The sequence below is a fragment of the Pleurodeles waltl genome, chromosome 10 (assembly GCF_031143425.1).
Source record: "Pleurodeles waltl isolate 20211129_DDA chromosome 10, aPleWal1.hap1.20221129, whole genome shotgun sequence".
Taxonomy (NCBI): domain Eukaryota; kingdom Metazoa; phylum Chordata; class Amphibia; order Caudata; family Salamandridae; genus Pleurodeles; species Pleurodeles waltl.
The window spans coordinates 598445136-598461522 of record NC_090449.1 but is presented as its reverse complement, the minus strand read 5'-3'; the positions used below and the strand labels follow the sequence as shown (position 1 = coordinate 598461522).

Genomic DNA, 16387 nt, shown 5'->3' with positions numbered 1-16387 from the left:
TTTGTCCCCTCATTCTCTCCTGGCATCATGGGCTAGTGTTTCCTCCAGAGAGCCTGGAAGGGAGCATAAGGCTGAACTTCCTCCCACCCATCCCTTGGAAATGCCTTTATCCGTGAATCCAACAGCTATGCCTTTATTGCCTCCCAGGCCGGTGGGTGACCTTAATGTCTTTTCATCTGGGGAAGGCTCTTGTTTCCCTATTGGACTCTAAGGCAGGATTTAAGTCTAGGATCACATTTCGCTCTATACGTTTGGCGAATTTGGTCTTTCAAAATGCTGACTTCTTGCAATGTCGTGGAATTGATGTAGTTCCATTTTTGAGTCACGCTGGTGCCCCTGAGGACAAGTTAGTAGATCAAGGCATTGATTGTTGCTCACCTCCTGAGCTCTTTAATTATACGGAACATTCAGTGTTTGGAACTAGAATAGATCTGCAGGCCCTCAAAGTTTCCCTAATAGGGAATGATAGGCAGGTGTTATGGCGGGAATTACATTCTCCATCCAAGCAACAAAATATTAATGTTCTGGATTAGTGGGGTTGGCTCTCGGCATCCTAAACCAGACGAGGGAGTCCAGATCCCTGTCTCAACCCTCTAACTACCATAAGCTTCAATATTATTTCCTGGAATGTAGCAGGGGTAAAATTCTGTAGGGGAAATATTCTTCTAGTTTAGCTCGCTAAACCCTGGCTTGATCTGCCTCCAGGAGACTTGGTCTGATATGGATTTATTATGGGATGACTATTTTGTTATTGATTGCAAGGCCACTACTTCTTGAAGGGGGCACGCCAAAGGGGGAGTTGCCTGTTTGTTCTCGAATACACTTAAATGCTATAAAGACCCCAGTAACCTATTTATGGCCTTAACCCTTCAACTGCATAACAATTCTCAGGGATATACCCCAGTGTTACTAATTCATGTTTATGAACCTCCTGAAGCAGCCTATGATTCCTAGTTACAGAAGGTTTTTGCCTATATAGGGAACGCATTAGATAGCGAGTTTCTCCCCATTTATAGTACTAGTGTGAGATCTAAACTGCAAGATATCCAAACATGCCCTATGTCAAGTGCGTGAAGCTGAGAGAGAGGCCGCACTGCGAATTCCAGCCTGCATCTACCCCCCACCCCCTCGATCAGAACAAATAAAAGAGGGAACTCCACCTTAGCCTTCTTAGGAAAAACAATTGCATCATAGCTAATGGAAGGTCTCCCTCTGATTCTCCTGCTTCCTTTACACATATTTCTTCGGGGGGAGGGCAATTTTAGACTCATTGGTGCTTTTTTATTCCACTTATTGCCTACTGGATGATTTGAAGATCATAAACACCCCTCTCAGTGACCATAACCTGCTTCTTTTTACATTAGAAATGAACGTACCATTGACGGGGTCTTGGTAGCTAGGTGGGTTAATTCCAACCTTTGATAAAAAGAGAGGGAGGTCACAGTGGGATCCCAAAATGGTTGTAGGTGTATTGGAGATGTTGGTAACTGTGGTTGCTGACCTCGTCAACTGGGAGGGGGATGAATTGCAGAATTTTTCTCAACTCATGAAGCAGCTGTTAACCAACTCTTCTTCTGGAGCTTCAAAAAATAACCAGAGAATGATCCCTCGCCCATTACTTGACTTAAACATGGAAATAAATAACCTGGTCAGGTCCCAGTATTTAGTTACTCTGGCTTTGTTAAAAAGGGGAAAGAGCTGTTTGAAGGACTGCCTCATAAGAGAATCTGGGGCTAGGCTTTGGATCCACCTTAGGGAAGCAATAGTAAGGGGTCAGGCCAGGCGTTTTTGGGCACAGGTGGATGAAGGCTGTGGGTTTGGAGTGCAATCGTTCCCTTTTGCCATAGCTGAAGCCCGCTGGTCTGAATTTAATGCCTACCTATATGCTTCAAATGGGGTAGAACCGTTTCGGTCTCCCGAAAGTAATGAGACACATTCTTTCACCTCTGCCTCAGTAAAGGAGATAGAACTGGCTATTTGCTCTATGTGTCTTTCTGCTGAAATGGGTCCTGATGAACTTCCCATTTCTGTAACAAACAAGATATCTGCTCTTGGAGTAAGATCTTGTATGTGGTCTTCAGAAGGTGCTTTCTCACCAGAAGCATCCCCCTCTCCTGGGTTGGTAGTATTATAGTACCTTTATTAAACAAGCATTTGCAATGCAACGGGTCTCGCGTTTGCTCATGTTAGAGCTGATAGCGTTGTAAACTCCTAACCCGACTTTTCACCCATCGACAAAAGTGCATTTATGTACGTGACCCGAAAAAGTGCAATTAACTATGTAAAGCGCTCGACTTCTGGCAAGCGAAATCACGCTAGTAAATTAGAGAAAAAGTAGTCCACGAGCCGGACAGAAAACAGCGAGCCTCGCATGTTTTCTGTACTTGGTCGATGCGCTCGAGGAGGGCTAGCCATCCGAAAAGGCATGACGTATGCATGCCTTCGACTAATGAAAGCAAGCAGTTTTTATTAGTCAAGCCCACGAACCAATAAAAACACTGACGTGACGTCGACAGGGCTCCGAGCCCTTTTCTAAACACTAAAGCGTCTCGCTGCGATACGCACGCATGAGCGCATGCAACGCAGGCTCGACCCTAAAAAGGGTGATCATAATTGTCCTGCCAACTACCGGCAGATCACCCTTTTATATGCATTTGGAAAAATCTTTGGTAAATGTCTGCTTTCCAGACTTACCACCTGGGCAGAGGAGAACAACATTATTCCACTGGAGTAATCAGGGCTTAGGCGCAATCCTGGTACCCTGAATAACATTGCCGCGCTTTAAGTTATCACCGAAAAATATGTGAAACTAAGAGGTGGGGTGGTCTATGCCGCTTTCATTGACTTTTCAATGGCATCTGATAAAGTGGACAAAGATGTGTTATGGAGAAAGTTGCCCAGTCTGGGGATGCCTTTGTTTCTCCTAGAGTTCGTAATAGCACTTCACTTCACTACGTGGTCTAAAATTCTCCTAGGGGCTGATAAAGGCTTATCCCAAGAGATATCCACTCTGAATGGACTAAAGCAAGAATGTCTATTGGCGTCCTTGCTTTTTTCTCTACGTATCTCAGATTTTCCCTTTTTCCTGTCTCAGAGCAAGGGCTTTCCCCAGCAAATACGTGGGTACTCGGTTTGTTGTTTGTTATATGCTGATGACAATATAATCTTCGACTTAACTCCTAAAGATCTACAGAATTGTCTCCAGTCTCTGTAAAAATACTCAGAGTCCCACTTTCTAAAGATTAATGCCTCAAAAAGTAAGGCTCTCTGCTTTCATGGGAATACAAAGATGAAATTTCCTAACTTTCACTGGTCACTAGGAAATCAAAAACTGGAAATTGTGATATCGTATCCCTTTTTAGGGAGAATTGTCTGCAGGAATCTTAGTGATGCTGCTCATATTTCCTCTAATAAATCAAAAGCTGTCTGTCAAGCAAGAGGTCTAGGGGCCCTATATATTGGAATTTATTGATACCTCTAAATGGGGGTTCTTGAATCAGTTGGAAGGTAAAATCCTTAGAAAACCTGTGTCTGTTAACACAGCAGTCTTTGTGGAGGCCTTAAGGCTGGAAATTGGTCTAACATGTGTTTATACAGGGATTAGCAGGGGTCATCTGTTGGGCCGTTTTTCCTATAAGGAGTGAGGAAAATTCGATAAGGTCTGTGCTAAGTAAAGAAATCTTTCTAGATAATAATGATGTCAAGTACTCCCTTTGTAAGAACTTCTCCTATGTTCTTGAAAGATTGGAATTAGACCGTAATCAGGTCTTGGCAATATCCCCCTTGCAATTGAAAATTGGATTGAAGCAGGCAACATGGTCATTAAGTTTTCGGCTGGACCTCGAGAGTTGTGCAAAAAAGAGTTATTTTATGTATTTTGCAAATTTTCGAATAGTAACAAAGCACAACCCTATATTTAATGGAATATACCACAAAAGGTTAGGCGTTTTTGGATGCTGCTCCACCACGGATTGCTTCCCTTGAATGTGCTTCTGGCGAAATGGCACGGCTCAGCTACAGAGTGTAATTTTTGTCTTGCCTAAACTCAAGATTTAAACCATGTTTCATTTGTGCGTCCGTCCCTTGTCTCATTCAGGCGCAAATGGTTAAAGCCTATTTGTCTTCAGCTCTGTTTGCTGTCCGCACCAGAGTTTCTCCGAGCCTTGTATGATCCTCCCAATTACCTATTTTGTTTCAGAATTTTTACATTTTTTAAAATGTTTTTTATATTTATTCTTAGTCTATGCATGGTAAAATAGGTTCATTGATTTCCATGGAAACTATGTTAGGGGTACTGTGTGAAACAATATAATTAGGCGGATCTCTTATTATGCCGCACTTTATTATACCTATATTCCATAGGTGGTTTGGCAAGGTATTTATGTGCTCTTCTATATATTTAACTATGTGTTTTTATGCATGGACGAGCAAGGTATTTGACTGTCTTTTCTCATATTTAACCCTCGGATCTGTATGTGGTTTTTGTTTTGAGGCACTTTATTATAATGCACTTTGAGGAGTTGGGTACGGTTTGTAAATACCTTTTTTATTCATGATTATTTTTGCATTTGAATGGGCCGATGAGTAAAGTATTGGACTGGCTTTGTATATATTTTATCCCATTGCTTTATATGTGAACCTTATTTTGTGTTCCTGAATATAAACAATACTTGAATTTGATTTTAGAGAATTATGAATTCTATTTGTAATTGTAGGTTAAATGCATTTTGGTATGCTATGAGTAAATTTTACACCCGCATTTTTGACATTTATTATCTGTATGGACAGATCTGTCTATCTTTTTCCAGGTAATTGTCTCTATAGCATCTTACCTACACATTTGCACTTTGTTCTTTTTATGTTAATATGGAATGTAATGACCTCAAATTGTTCTAGTGATTTTGCACAAAACTTGCCTTAATTGCATCGTTGTGCGCATTTGCCCTTTATATTGGAGTATTGTATTTTTTAATTGCGTATTGGTAAAAAGTAATGTGGAGGAATTTCTAGAACTTTATCACTGTATGGATTTTTAAATGTGTCCAACTTGATTTCGTGTGTAAATTGTTGAAGGGATAAATGCATTGTTTTTTATTGTTTATTTTTATGTGGACCTCAGTTGAGTTCCAAAACATAAATAAATACATTGAACTGAATTGAGTGAGTTAGTCCGGACTTTGCCAGTTAAAGAAGATATAGTAAGATCTGCTCTGATGTAATGAATGCCCTTGTCCTGACACCAGGGACAGAAATGCTTCCACATAAGCTCTGATCTCTTATCAGTGATATCAGCCCTAGCTTTAGAGAGGATCTCTCTGCAGTCCTCTGCGATGTCTAACTGAGTGAATCCATGGAACGCAGGATCCAGGCCGATAAGTGTAGCGATGTCGGGTTGGGATGATGCACCTGGCTGTTGTTAATGGTAAGTAAAGATGGTACTGGTGGTAGTTGTATATGGTCGTCTTCTGAAACAAGGAATAGTTCTGTGAACCAAAAAACCTTCTGGCCCACCTGGGAGCAATAAGGGTCATCCGATTGGTTTGTTGAGAAGTCTGGGGATAAATGGGATCTGTGGAAAAGTGTATGCAAAGATTTTGGGCCATGCTATTGAAAACACATTCCCCCTACAACTCTTCTTGGTGATGCCACCTTGTGTAGTATTGGCATTTCTGACTCACCTTGATTGCAAATAGATCCAGGTTCGGCTTGCTCCACAGTCTGCTGATTGAGCTCCCACTCGAGGCATGTGGTGGTTGTCCGGATGAGTTTGTCCGCTAATACATTAGTCGCTCCAGGCACGTGCTCTGCCTTCAATTTTATTTAATTGTGCAAGACCCACTACAAAATGTGTTGTGCTTGTTTTGACAGAGATGATGATCTTGTTCCTCCCTGTTTGTTTATGCAATGCATGAAGGTGGTGGTATTGTCCATGCGGATCAGAACTGATGAGCATGCTATTCTGGGGAGGAAAGGTATTAAGGCTAGTGCTATGGCTTTGACTTCCAGCAAGTTAATGTGCATTCCCTTTTCCAAGCTGTTCCATCTCCCGGTGACTGAGTTCCTGAATGTGAGTGCCCCAAACCTCTAAGGATGCATCTGTTACCACAAAGTCTGAGACTTGGGAGAGGAACACAAGACCTTTGGCAATGTTGCCACTCTGAACCTACTGCACTCTTTGTCAGCAAGGTTGAAATGTTTTCAGATGAGAAGGCAGTGCCCCTTTTGGGAGAACAGTTGGAGGCTTGGTGATACATTCAAGGGTGTGTATTCGAGCTACGACATCCAGGACTCATCTGGCCATAGTTATTTTGGACTACTGTGAAAGAAAATGGAATATGCAGCCTCCAAGTTGCTTATTGAAATTGGAGGAAGTAACCAGTACGGTGAAGAGATCACTGTTCTTCGTGGAATCTCTGCCTCTTGAAGATAGTTTTCCTTTTGTTGGTTTTCTTGTACGCCGCTGGAGGTGGCTGCCAATACTGCTGTTTGCACTCTGGGCGATACTGCCTTTGAAAGGATTGCTGTTGTCAGTAGGGTTGATATCCTTCCCGAAATGAAAAGGAACCCCTTCCTCTTGCTCCTCAAAAGGGCTGCCTGAGCATCTGTAAGGTGCCTAGGGACTTCGCAGAGCTCATATCGGACTTGAAGGTTTGGAGAGCACCAATGACATACTTGCAGAAGAGGTCTTCGTTATACTGCATATCCAGGGTCTTGCTCTGGATTTCAAGTCTGAAAGTTGTTGCCTTCAGCCAACCTTGCCTGCGGAGTACTGATGCTCCCACAAATTGCCTATATTATGTGGAGGACACATCAATGGAACAGTCAATTGTCCCCATTGTTGTCTCTCCTTCCTGGAGAATTATCTCAGCCTCACGGCTCGCATCCTCTGGCAGTAGGTCTAGGTATTCAGCTATGTCAGACCACATTTGTCTATCGTAACGCCCTAATATCACAGGGAATTGGCTGCTCTGACTGTAGTGGCTGCCATGGTGGAAAAACATTTGCCGATGTTGTCCAGTCCGCACCTCTCTCTATCAGGTGGTGTAGTGATATGGGTTTATGGATTCCTCAAGTCCCACTGAGCTGTTTGCGTTATGACAGAATCCTGCATGGGATGGCCGACTAAACAAGCTGGGCTATCATCCAGTGCCCTGTATCTCGTGTAGAGTCTGGGCAGCACAACTGCCACTGTAGCAGATTTTTTATTGCCTTTAATCCTTCTTCCCAAATGAAGTCTACCATGGGGATGACTCTTATGGATTTCTTTGAAATCATACAGGAAGCAATCATTGCTTGGTGGTTAAGGGAAGTTGACATATTTTTGCTGCTCTCTCCATAATATTGTGGAAACAACCAATGTTGTCTGGTGGTGGGTCTACTGGTGGAGGCATAGGTGGGGATGAAGTCTGGATTAAGTAGTCATCTCACTCATTAGGTATGAAAGTGGAATCTCTTATTTCCCCATCTTCTTTGTCCTTACCTGAGGAAGGTTGGCCTTTCTCTGGAGACTCAGCTAAAGTACTTGCCAGCATGGTTAGAGGAGTTACTGACAATGGCAGAGTACGTGGCCGAGTAATGGGTGTACAAATTTGCAGAGATGGGATGGTGCAGGTGGTGGCAGACGAACAGAAGTTGCAGGATCAGGAAACCTCTTGTGATAGTCCTAAAGGATATGTTGGAGATTGTTGACCAGCTCTAATGGCATCTGGACAGAATTCCCCTGTTCTTGTGGGTCATAGGTGGAATAGACTTCATCGTAATGTTCTTATTCACCAGGGTAAATTGGTCCTCATATTATTGGCCACCATCATCCTCCTGACACTTTACGTGAAATTCAGAAGGGATATGCGCTACCCCGAAGGGTCCTTCCTACTCAGACTTTTCATCATCCAACAAATGCGTAGGAGGAAAAAGTAGAACCTTGCTAGTTGAGGTATGTACTGGTAGGATTGCCTCTGTAGAATATTTTGACTTATCAGAGAGGATAGCTGCAGGGATCAGTGGTACTGTCACTGATGGGGCAGTAAGCATTTTTGGTGTAATTATTGACGGTGTTGTTGTCTACGGGTCCCTCATTGATGGTGCCCTTGTTGCTGTTGTCAGCAGTGCTGGTGACTTCATGTCAACAAGAAATGAATAAGTGCCCCAGATGTATTTTCTGTCAATTTTGTAATCAAAGGTAGGGATCTGGATGACCTTTTAGCCCTCTGCACCTTTAGAGAAGAAGTTGCAGGCTCTGAATGCACTTTTTCTGGGGAATATTTCTCCTTTTTAGAGGTGTATGGACGCTCGTCAGGTTTTTTATGAATGTCCAGAAGACCCCCAGATGGGACTTTTTAGGGGCCTTTTGTGGTGACCCTTGGTGTCCCCTATCAAGAGATCTATCCCTTTTGCAGGATTTTTGCATCCAGATGGAGTCATCAGTATCTTCCTCAGACAGGGAGTTCTCCTTAGCTTTTAGTTTTTGTAGCCAAATCAATAATCTCCCCTCTCTGTCCTTAAGGGTTTTCTAAGAAAAGGTGCAAAATACCTTGCAGTCCCTAGGTTTATGTTCAGGTTGGAGACAATAGATGCATTCTTTGTGAGGGTCCTCAGAGTGTAACTTCTGTTTTGTCACATGTCCCAAAAGGCCGCAAAAGTTCCTTTTTGGTTGGTTCTTACATTGTAAAGCAAATAGAGTCTGGAACAGTTTAAATAAATCCAGACCTGAATCTCATAATTTGAGTAAACGGTGGAAGAACTGTGCAGAGCTCAGGTAGGCTCCTATCAAACGATGTGTGATAGAAAATCTGAGGGACCTGAACCTTTGAGGTGAGGGTTCTAAAAGGTGCTGTTGCCTGATTGGATGGACTTCGGTTCTTTTTAAATAATGTTGATAAGCTGTTAAAGGGAATGTCATTAACAATGACCTCAATGTAAGTTTTTTTCTCTACTGTTATTTACGGTATTGTGAGACTCCCACTTCGATGACGGGGAATGATTCAAGCATCTAAATATATGAAAGATGCAATACTGGAGAAATATCATTACAGAAGGCAGGTAACCTTTTATCTGATAGGTACCACTTTCTGCAGATTCCTCCTTTTTGAATGAGTCACAAAGACGGTTGGTAAATATTTATACCAATTACTGAAGGAAACCTTGCAACACAGAACAGAAAAAAAATCAGTTATTACATGCTTAAGCTGTGAGGCAGTAATGCTTGGTATGGATGCAAATAAAACTACTGGAACACCTCTGGTGAGCGAGGGGGAAGCAGCCATAGCCTGGGGGAGTGAGCTTGAATGCCGGTCAGGGGTCCTTTCTTGGCCAAGGCAGAGCAGATCTTAATACAGGATAACCCAGAGAGAAATTGTGCACTTGGCCACTGCTTTGCCTTTCTTGGCACTGTCAAAGAATCCAAGATTTGTTTATCCACTCTCTCCTGCCATGTATGGGAGATGTAGTGTCATGTATTTGCTCCTACTCCTTTGGTGGGATGAGGAGGAAAGAAACATGGAAGACTAATGGACTACTCGATATAAAAGGCAGACAACACTTTCAGTAAGACGGATTGGAAGGTGCAAAGAACCAGTTTAGCTAGATAAAAGAATGTCAATGAGAGCTGGACTGAGAGAGCTTGGAGTTCACATAACCTGTGGGACAAAGAAAATTACCCTGCCTTCAGACAACTGTACAACTATGGCAATGCATGGAATCCTGACCTTCACAGTGAAGCCATTATCATTGCAATTATCTTGCTGAATACTTGCAGAGCAGTTATCCCTCCAAAAGTAGAACTATAAACTGATACAGAGACCCCCTCAGAGAACCCCTGGTAGCTCATGCAAGTTTGTAACAGCAGGAGATGAAAGTGGACATCCTAGAGGTCCAGAGACACTATCCAATCTCCTGCAGGGAGGGACAGATAGCTCTGGCTCAGGGACAACATCTTGAACTTGTCATCCGAATGAAAAGGTTCAAGACAGAAGGAGGAATTGGAAGAGAGGAGTGAGGAGGTAGGACACATCCTTTTCAAATTAGCTGGATGACTCTGTGCCCATTTTTGACTGTCTCCCAATTTGTGGCGAAATGGGAGATCTCCCACTGGAAGCTGATGGCATAGAAGGGGAGGCAGTGAAAGAGCTTTTAAGGAAGAAATGTCAGTGGAAGATGGTGGACACTGAACCTGGAGTTGCGGCTGGTGATGATTAAATCCCCTAGATCCACCTCAACTATAAAGGAGCTGTGCATTGTTGGCGCATTTGGACTGGTTATAAAGGTTGGCACTGTTAGGACTGGTATGCCCAGAAGAAGCCTTCAAACTTCCAGTATTGCTGTTAGAACTGTTTCATGAGGGTCCCAGGGAATGTGCTGTGGCTCTGATAAAACTCTCCTAAGAGGAGACTGCCTTCTCTCCAACCAGCTGTTCGTTGTTGAAGGCCATGCCCATAAAGAGTTGCACGGACATCCCCTGGGAAGCCAATAGTGATGTGATGCCTCAGCTGGACTATAGCATGTATTTTTTTTCCACAGCAGTAACTCTCCAGAGTCGCCAGGTAGCACCTGGCAGCTTCACTCGCAACTTTGCACACTGGATGAGTCAACACCTGGGTACTGTAGGTGCAGTCAAATAAGACTGACCAATTCATTGCACTTTCTCATCAAAAACAGCAACATAACATTTACAGAACCGAACATGTTTGGAACACTTTGGATATTATAATCAAGGTACTAACACATTAGAGAAGAGGAAGGGTGGCAAGGAGGTTGAAGAAAGATTATGTATCCACCAGAAATGCAGTGGCATAAGGGTAGAAACTTTTTCACCTGACAAATGCATATTCCTACAAATTTCTCACTTTTTGAATGAAGTCCCTCAGAAATGCCCTGTGAGAGGTGGAAATGACTTGCGGCCACTACTGAAGGAAATTAGGCAATACATCCGAAGTACAATTATGTAAGGATGTTCATATGGCCAACAGGCAGCTGTCAGCCACTGGCACACCTTTGGTGAGTGTGATGGAAACTGCTTTGGTCTTAGTAGAGTGTGAGAGAATACCTTCCGAAGCATCTTTCTCGGTCAAGCCATCACAGATCTCGATGCAGGTGATAACCCAACACAAAAAGGTGTGTTTGGTCTCTGTCTTGCCATTTGTTTTGGCTTCAGGAAAACCTAGAAAAGAGCTGATCATCCACTCTACCCTGCAAAGTAATGCTGATGGTCAGGTTTATGCAGCTACAGTTGCAGATTAAGGATGACCATTCATATGCCTGGGTATCTATGTTACAGTCGACTCTCAACTTTGCTGGGACCTGAAAAAGAGCCCCCTATTAGAGGAAATGCAGAAAGACTTCAATAGGCAGAACTCCAACCTACTCTCAATCTGGTAAGAACGGCACTAATTGAAAATGATCAGATTTGCAAATCTACTATAGTCCATGTACATCTATCTATCCATATGGCATCCCACAAAATTTCTACAGCTCTTTGCGTGCCCAGATCCGTCCAGCAAGCAACCTCTCTTAAGATATGCGTGTACAGTCCATAAAGGACTGGGGGAAAGTGGCCTTACTGAATGGAATTATACTATGGACAGTCCAGCTCATTATGAATAGTGACTGGGAGTTTATCAGCACGAAAGACCCCACTTACAGACTGGAGTAAGACCTGCAGGTTTAAGGGGTCAGTATTATTGGGGTTTTCATATGGCTTGACTACACCCAGGATACTATCTGTAGTAACCCTGTCCAGCCTCAAATGTTGGAGAGAAGCATGAAAACAGATTCGTTGAAATAAGAAACTAATTCAGGAGACACCCCTCAGGCAGTGCTCATGACTGGCCATATGGCAGGCTTGGTTGGGTTTCAAAAATGGGATATCACTGGGATCTCAAAGCTGGGGCAATGTGTGGGACAGGTGATGCTTGAAATCCTTTCAAATACTTAAAGATGAATACCACTTCAATACTTCCCAGGTGTACGGATTCCTACAGTTGAGGTATGCTCTGGAAGGGTATCATCCAGAACTGCACAATATTCCATAAATTAATGAAGGCTATGATAACTGGGCAGGAAGGACATATCCCGAAGACACTGCTTTTCAAGTGCTAAACTCTCTAAATTCCCCTGAAACAGCTTTGTCTCCTACAGGAGCATGTTTTAGGGTGCCTACGTGGAGGGTAGCAAAGATGGGCCCATGGGTTTCAGCAATACAGGTAAATGGCGACTTGTTCAGCTTCAGTACTTCCATCGAAAAAACTTCATGCCAGGCACTGTAGAAAATGGGTAAGAGACCTTCCTCTACTTGTACGAGATATGGTATAGGTGACTTCTTACACGTAAATGGGGTGCTCAACAATTAGAAAATACTGGTCTTTAGTGCTCTGTATCCTATTGGAAGCCCTCGGCTGGCCCACAGATCTCAATTCAAAATCAGTACTCATGGTCCCCAAAGTGGTGTTTGGTTGCACATGGGATTCCTATATACAGATCGGCCTGGATATCCTCACTGCTAAGAGCGACACCACATGACATTGGAAAACAACTTTGAAGCTGCCACTATATTAATGGATGCAAGGTATGGACACCTGCTCTCACCATGAGGAGACAGTATACACAGCAAGAGGTTGCTCTGAGAAACACAGCAAAATATGGGGACCATGGTGGTCATACTCCAGCAAACCATGCTGAAAGGCACACACCCTCACAGTTACACTAACATAATCTGTAAACCCTTGCCAAGTCTGTTCGTACTTGACATGATCTGCAAATGGTTTCAGATTATGAAACATTTATGTAGTCACATTCCTCTTTAATGGGTGAGGAGCGAAGAATAACAGAAAGGGGGATGAAATGGGCCTTGAGAAAAGTAGATACCAGTTTTGAAGATAAAGACGGACAGGCAACTGTGCATGAGCTCGAATGGGAATGTTATTAGTAAAGACAGCACATGATTCAGATGCCAATGAAGAACAATATACGGAGTGTGAGCAGATTGGTAAAGCAAACCCTTCACAAACATGGCACTTGTGGTGACTTAAACAAGGAAGACAAGTTGGAGAGGCAAATGAAGAAAGTTAGAGTAGTCAAAACATTTCAGAATAGCCATTACCAGACCCTACTGGGAAAGAGACAACGCAACTTGCAGAACATCAGAAAGGTGGGGCTGAAAAGGGCTCAAAAGCCTTCTGACTCACACCACTGAACAAATCTGTGCTAGCGCCCCACATAAATGTTTTAAGCAGGTTTCCTGGCCTCCGAGATGACATCTGTAACTTCGGACGGCAGACAAAAGGACCCTCGCTAATTAATCTCCTTGTGTGCGGTAACAGCGTCTTTTAATTGGTGTCTGTACACAAATCCTGCTGAAACGGCAGGTCCACTCTGTATGGGACGGGAGAGAAGGTCAAATACAGAGTGCTAACAGATTAGCATACCAGATCCTTCTTGATCAATATTGGGAGGATAGAATCCACTGTGTTTCATCTTTCTGTACTTCTGTAGGACTTACACAAGTGGAAATGATTTTCTCGAGGTCCATGACCAAATTAATCTAAAGGCATCACCTACGGAACAATTCCAAGGAAGTGTATTGCACAAACCAGAGGGCTTCCTGCAATCAGCTGTGGCAAAGAGCTCCAAGTATGGACATCTCAAACTTAAGATCATGGCTGTCAATTTGGAAGTAGCTTCCACTTGGGATCTTGCAAAGAGAGGAGACGGAGCAGCATCAACTCTTACAGTACAGAAGTGTGCGCACATACTTGTGTCTTGTTAACTTATGTATGTGTTTATCAGTCACTGTGTGTGAGTGATTGATTACATGATTGTGATCCCTTGAACATGTTGGTGAGCAATCCTACGGATTCAACAATTTTTGTGATATTATTGAGATACCCATCATATTTATTTTACTATTTCTTGGGGAAAACTTCCACTATTTATTCAATTTGCACCAGTCACACTTGTTTCCTTCGATCCATTTTGGAGAATTGAATAGTCTGTCACTGGTTAGCGTGGACACAGATGATGGTAGAACTGGTCTTTGCCAGAGTGTCTTCTTATTTAGAATGCTTTGATGTTGAGCCCCAATTCCTTCTTAAAGAGGCTTGATGTGAACTGCTCCAACTGGCAGGCAGGTGGGTTTCAAACACTCACTTGAATAGAGACGTAGTTATCTGAAAATTCCTGAGATGTGGATTGCAGAGAAAATTCCAGAGTTATGACACTTCGATGGGTATGCTAAATGTTTTTTTATATGCTTGAAGAAGGGCTGGATTATCACATTTTACATGCCAAGTGGACAGTGTAAAGAGCCACACACTGCTAGAGCTAGCTCCCAGGTTCTTTCCTACCCCCTTCCCTGTGGAAAACAAATAACATTTTAAATTTCATTGTTTGCTCTACTGGGAGACTGTGGATCTCAAAAATATTGTCTGACTTTGCGTTAACCCATAGTCTGGCCACCTGATTTTGAAGTTTCTGGGTCTGTCCTTTTTTGTGTGCATTATTTTTAAGTAATCAGTCAGACCCTTTAAAGTTCTATAATGTTTTGCGTGGCAGAGACAGAGATTTGTTGGAGATCTAGTCTGAACTAGAAGCCTATTTATTACATATTTTTCTACTGGATATGCTGGTGCGGGCTTTGGGCCTATTTCTGAGATCACGAGGAAGGATTCAAGGCATCATTTAGGTCTCTTATCTTCATAATTTCTGTTTCACCACCATATATACAAGGGTAGTTTTTCTTAATCAGGAAGAATCTGTGGCTTAAATAGATCCTGATTTGATTCTCTTGTTCTATGTTGTTTTCCATGCACATGTTAACCTGTATGTCATCTTGTTAAAGCTGGAGTTCCAGTTTGTGTTTCAAACTTGCCTTTGCCAAAGTCTTACATGGATTTCAGGAGATAGTTGGTCTTTGGGGACACCCCTGAAATGAAGTGGCATAACCAATTTTGATTTGTTAGCTCTGGTCTGGTAGGAACAGTCAGATAAACTGCAATGATATTTTTGGGAACACTGCTATTTTTTTTCCATGTGGTCTATAAGAATTTCAAAGCCACCATCTTCCGCGCTATTTGCAAGTCGAAAAAGCAGCTTAAGAGTTGGGTTATGCCACCTGAATCCCAATTGACAGTCTTGTAGTTCACATTTTTTGCTTCCATATTGCCATGCAGCTGACGCATGACTGTTCGGTAATAGTTTGATATCTTTTTGGGATCCGCAGTCCTTACATTTTTGAGGTTCTTTAAGACGAAGCCCATTTGGAAGCCTGTCTTAACTAGGTTTGCTGTGTGAGCTGAGAGGACGCCGCTTAAGAGGCTGCGTTTGGGAGTTTGGAAACTTTGATCTGTCACCGTGGCAATGCAAACACTGAAACACAAATCAAGTAAAAAGTATTCTTGAAAGCACGCCTCCTGATGTTAGATGGAATGTAGATGGTCAGAAGATCATCTTGGCCCCTGTCCTAATGCACCATTTTTTTCAAGAGACGAGGGTGCAAGCCTAGATGAGCCCAATTTCTAATCCCTACTTCATGTTTATAGACTCCTGGTGTTTAGTATGTCCTGGACTAGGGGATAAGTAGTCGATGGAGCACTATTCGTGGAAAAGCAGGCTTTGTTTGCTTTAAAGCGTTCCATTTGAACATCTCCAAAGATGTAGTTTTGTTCAGGCATTCAACTAGAAATAAATGTTTTTGTTAAACATATGACTTGTTCTGCACATGAATGCTTTGATGGCTTGAGAATGTTGTCTTCAACGAAGATTTGTCAAATAGTAAAGCTTTAATTGTGAAAAGGACTTAGAAGATCATCTTAGCACATCAACTGGCAGGTTGTGATCAGCTTTTGCAGGAATTCAGCAGTGAAGAGATCAGAAGCAAAATTATTTCTGAAAGACTCAATTGATTTGATTTCTGTGCAAGTAGTTAGGATTTAGACTAGAACCATCTGTTAAGTTCATAATGGGTAGCATTACGATAAGCAGGTTTCGACATCATTGAAAACTACACCTTCAAGTGGTATCAAGCCATTAGTGCAGCTGTAGGCTCTCTGGTTCCCTTATGAAAAATGCATTCCAGCTGGTTTTAATGCACACCATCACTGAGCAGTTACCTAGAAAGATTCATAAATGGATAATATCCATTTAACATCACTCTATTCAGTTTTGCTCAAAAGATGCTAGGCTGCACAGTTGCAAAGGTGTCCTTTGGAGCAATCCATTATGCTGTCCTAGTCTCATATATATGTAAAATTCCTTTGTACTGTTGTCAGGTAAATTGGCTACGAATTGCAAATTAGAATTTTCAACCAACCTCAGCAGATCGCAATGTGGGTAATGCTCCCGTGTGGATTACTTTTCATGCAGCTGAAATGAAAAACAGCAGCGCAATAATGTTTAC

At 42.6% G+C, this 16387-nt stretch overlaps 1 protein-coding gene across 2 annotated transcripts in view; it reads right to left on the bottom strand.

The window, feature by feature from the left end:
• CTDSPL (CTD small phosphatase like) overlaps positions 1-16387 on the bottom strand; it is a 398245-nt gene that overhangs the window by 144671 nt on the left and 237187 nt on the right. The window lies entirely within an intron of this gene.